The sequence below is a fragment of the Phallusia mammillata genome, chromosome 3 (assembly GCF_965637545.1).
Source record: "Phallusia mammillata chromosome 3, kaPhaMamm4.hap1.1, whole genome shotgun sequence".
Lineage (NCBI taxonomy): Eukaryota > Metazoa > Chordata > Ascidiacea > Phlebobranchia > Ascidiidae > Phallusia > Phallusia mammillata.
In genome coordinates, this window is record NC_137254.1 from 2,738,676 (window position 1) to 2,743,302 (window position 4,627).

A 4,627-nucleotide genomic window follows, 5' to 3' on the forward strand; every position below is an offset into this window, starting at 1 on the left:
ATGGGTGGTTAGATTTTAAGCCCCCTCGGCTGGTCCCACCAACGTACACCAGTCGTGTTTTACTCACAGTGCGCCAAACTCACTCTCTGGTTAGTTCCCGTCACTTAACGCTTTTTATCACGGTGTTTCTGCAGTGCGTTTAATAATGATCCACCAATTGTACCCTCCACCAGAGTTGCAAGTCGGGCCGGGCTTTTCGGGCCGGGTTCGGGTCCCCCCCTATGCCCACCCTACTATAAAACGTATTGTTTACCCCATTGTCAACGATTGTTCATTGTGTTTGTTGTCTTCTCACTTTTTTTCTTTCTCATACTTTGTTGCAAGGTTTTCGTGGATGGGCCTGTCAATCAAAATTTCGGGCCCAAACGGGCTTCTCAAAAACGTTTCGGGTTCGGGCCGGGCTTCAGGCTTATACTTTCGGGTTCGGGCTCAGATTTCGGGCCCGCTTGCAACTCTACCCTCCACTATTTTGCGCGCCATAACGTTTAAAAGTTGCGTAGCCATCCCGGCTTAGTGATTCATTTTGTGCAATTGTGTCACTATGTGTTCTTGCATCAGGCGAAATAAACGCAATAAAATTTTGTTTAGATTTTTAAGTTTAATTTTCTTCCAAATTAGTACAAAAAACGCATTTTCCCAATTACATATTGCGATTGCATTAAACACAATATCCCAATTTTTTGTCAGTCTAGTTTTGTTGTTTAGTTGTGCTTAGTGGTGATCCTGGTCCGCATAGATTAAAAGTAGTGCAAATCAGGCACATTTTTTTCGCTGTAACAAAAAATAAAGGACAGTTGCAAAATTATTACAGCAGCAATAAAATTCTAACTTACTTGTTGTTGGTAGTTCTGAGCAATTGTCCAAACAAAGCAAGGCACAAGCCTCCTAGAAAACAGAAATACTAAGTAAATCAAAGAGTTAAAAACTGCTGGCTCACAATCGTAGGATTAAGGGTTCAAATCCCACGGTTGCCTGTGAAATGAGGTCTACTGCCGCAGAAGTTAGTCGACTTTGGCTTGAAAATGGCTCAAACTTTAATTTAGAATTGCGTATTAGGTATACTTTCATGCGGACGGTGTACATACAGATTTGTTGCTTATAACCGTTCATTGAATAAATCTTAGTGCACTCGTGTCTTTCACAAAAGGTCAACTTTTAAGCATAAGTTGAGCCGACTTACAAACTGTGTAGATTAACCAATTGAAGTTTACAGGCACCTCAGCCTTATTTTAATTTTTGTTTTTTGACAATTGTAATACCATTATTCAAACAATAGCTACTAACTGTAAACGCATCAAGGCATTACATGATAAGTAAGCTGCAGACAGTGCACACTGTTTCGACCCATAAGGTCCCATTAAAGCAACTGGTGACAAGACATAGGCCGTGTTGGCTAATGTAGCCATGCTACGACACTCTAGTTTGTTGGGTGCAACAAGCAGAAAAACCAGCCTTATCAACTATGTTTAATACCACAACTGGGCATAAACCCGAAACCCGAAACCCGAAACTGGTATACAATGGCTAGGCGACTATTTGAAAACCAGAGTCACTGCAGTTTACCTACTAACTAGATCTAAAATCATGTTAAGTATAAGAAAGCAAATCTACCTTTGTACTACAGTATATTTTGTATATTTTAACTATGAGTTTCTGATTTTTTTAACTCACCTTAAGGGTTTTCACTTTCTGTTGACTTGATGAGGAAAATAGACTTAAAATGATCAACAACAAAACTATTTTCTTTATGGTAGCTCTTTGCTGAAAACACAGAACTAAATCTTTGCACAGTTCTAAGGGTCTGTTGGCAACGGTCTGTTTTGTACGTGTCGACTGATAAGAAGTGTCACAAGCAAATATTACGCCATTTGTTGACAACACGGTAAACATCGGATGAGCTTATTGACGCCACATTGCCAAAAATATTTGCCACTTGTATTTTATTCCAACTAGCTTCCATAGAAGTATTGTTAAACAGTAAGTATACTACAAAAGTTACATTTAATAATGTAGTTGTCCTTACTGTATTCTGCAAGCTTTTATAAAAATTTAGACAAAAGAAAATCTTCGTTGCATATATAACATAATCCAAACGAACTACAGATAAATAAGTAAGACTCTTCCCAGTCACAGTGGTACACAGTGTTTCCAGGCACATAAAGACATCTATCTGCACATAAACTGAACATCTAATGTCGCTTACAGTGGTCCTCAGTATACTGTAGCGGTCACGTGCTTTCCAACCATCATTTTGGCATTTTGGTTTGGCTAAGCATTAAGTAATGGAAAATTTTAACTTTGCAACCATGACTTTTCGTTCCATGGAATTTATATGCTGCTTTTGCGACATATGGTATCGAGCGGTGTAACTTTACTGTTCCATGTGTTCTCATGATTCAGTAACTATTGGAAGCACATATTCAGTGTCGTTGTTACATGTTCCCGTCTTCCTCATATGTTCCAACAGCCTGACCATAAGACAGGCTGTTGCGTAAACCGGATGTTTCGAAATAGTTGTGCAATCCATTGCAGCGCTGCAAATCTTTGCAAGCGTTTAACTTAAACAAACTAATAACTGATGTGAGTAAAAGAAGGTACTGTTCTGGAACGATCGCACGAAAAACGAGTATCAGTTTAAAAGCCAATGTTTATCGTTGATCTTTCTCTTTTCCATCGTATCTTCTCCTTGAGATGAATAAGACTTGATGTGTGTTGCGTAACCAGAATAAAAGACAAGAACTAAATTGATCTTTTGTGGATCATGTCGGCTCTAAGCAGCAAGCGTTAAGAATCGTAATAATGAACTTACTCGCTACTGCAGACGACCGATACGAGCCACGAGAAGCAGAAGAAATAACGAGCTTTCAATTAAACAATAACACGCGAGCACGGGCGAGCACGCACGCTCGCTCGTACTCTCGTGTGCTTGTGTGCATGCCCAGACACATAAAAATCTGTGCTGTGTATAAACTGGTGTGTGTATCTGATGTTGCTCAATTAGTAAAAGCACAGGTTGTCTCCGCAAGTCCGTTTATTCCGATTTCCGTTCAATCAACATCATCAGTAACATAACAACAATAATCATGACAAAAACATTAGTCACAACAACAACTATTCCAGCAACCAAAATTTCAACTACAATAACAACAACAGTAGGATTATTTTCTTACAGAGAGCTAGACAACACTACAGACAAAAAACTACAGTAACATTACACGTCGAAATCGTATGATTCGTGTTGTTCAAAATCATTCTGGATTTTTTTATTATTGTCTCCGTTTGGTGGAATCCTACGGAAAATTGCTCCACGAAATGAAACCGCACATTGCAATTTCAACTTGCAGTAAGTGCAAATTGCTCGCACTGTAACGTAAAAAAGGTGTAAATTAACAATCCGAATTGCTTGTCAATACCAAACATTTACCAAGATTTTTTTATTGAAAACCAAATCCTATCAAAAATTGGTCAATAACTTAAATATTTTTTTACAAAAGTGTAATCTTCTTACAGATAGATACGTTGCTGGAGCTAGGTGCTAAACGTGGTAAAACGCCACAGCGTTTGTTGCAGAAAGTGCAGATATTAAATCCTTGAGTCTGTAAAATGCAAAGTTTTGTTACAAAACCAAGTAATACAAACTTTAATAGTCGTATTGATTGAATAGTAAAACGTCTTAGAGTGTGCTTAAAAGTAAAACGTTATATCAATAAAAAAGTTAAATTATTGCAAGTATTACAATTAAAAAGTTGTGATTTTCATTCACTATATAGCGTTATGCCTTTTATGCCTTTAGCCATGAGGTACAATTTTTAAACCAATGGGCAGAAACTGTAGTTATAATTATACATATGTAAGAAAGTAGATAGTTGTCCAATTTGTAAGACTTTATAATATAGTTTAGATTAAATTATTAATCACTCCAATCTAACGTACAATAAACATACACATAGACACGTGTTAAATTGTAAAGCAAACAGACAACATACAAAAACACAGGCAAAAATAACACACGTACATTACAAATAAAAACCTAATTTTAAAACAAAACAAAAACACCAATTCGTGAACTTACCACCGACACAAGCATCAAAGTAAAGACGATCAGCAATAATAACTTCATAGTTGTAGTTCACAGCAGTCAATCTTCTTCTAACTTTCTAATAAACACAAGAGTAAGAATAGCGTCTAATACCAAGCAGATGGCTGTGCTGTAAAAATGATACGGAAGGAAATTGAAACGTAGGGTTACTCAGCGTACTCAGGGAGCATATGTGTATGCCCAGACGCATAAAAATCTATGCTGCGCATAAACTGGTGTGTGGCCAAAGCATGTATATGGAATATTGCACACCATCGTAAAAGAAAAGCAGCATTGGTTTTGGATGCAAATTCATTAGTTTAACTCCATATAATCAACATTTATAACAACATCATCAGTAACACAACAACACTAATAACTGCAACAACATTAATTCCAAAACAAATACAATTCCAAGTGTTTTTCAATTAAAAAAATCTTGTGGAATTAGAACTAGTAAATTTTTACTGTTTCAACACAACCGCGCTAAAATGTCTTTTCTCACTTGCACGTATGTGTAGCTGCAGCGCGTATAGTCATAAAGGCTGT

General features: G+C 37.2%; 1 long non-coding RNA gene across 1 annotated transcript; it reads right to left on the reverse strand.

The window, feature by feature from the left end:
- Positions 1-3,013: 3,013 nt before the first annotated feature.
- Positions 3,014-4,178, reverse strand: LOC145218905 (uncharacterized). Its single transcript, XR_013857780.1, has 3 exons — positions 4,073-4,178; positions 3,509-3,596; positions 3,014-3,363 (listed from the first exon to the last, which is right to left on the reverse strand). It is a non-coding gene; the product is annotated as an uncharacterized LOC145218905 (long non-coding RNA).
- Positions 4,179-4,627: the final 449 nt, after the last annotated feature.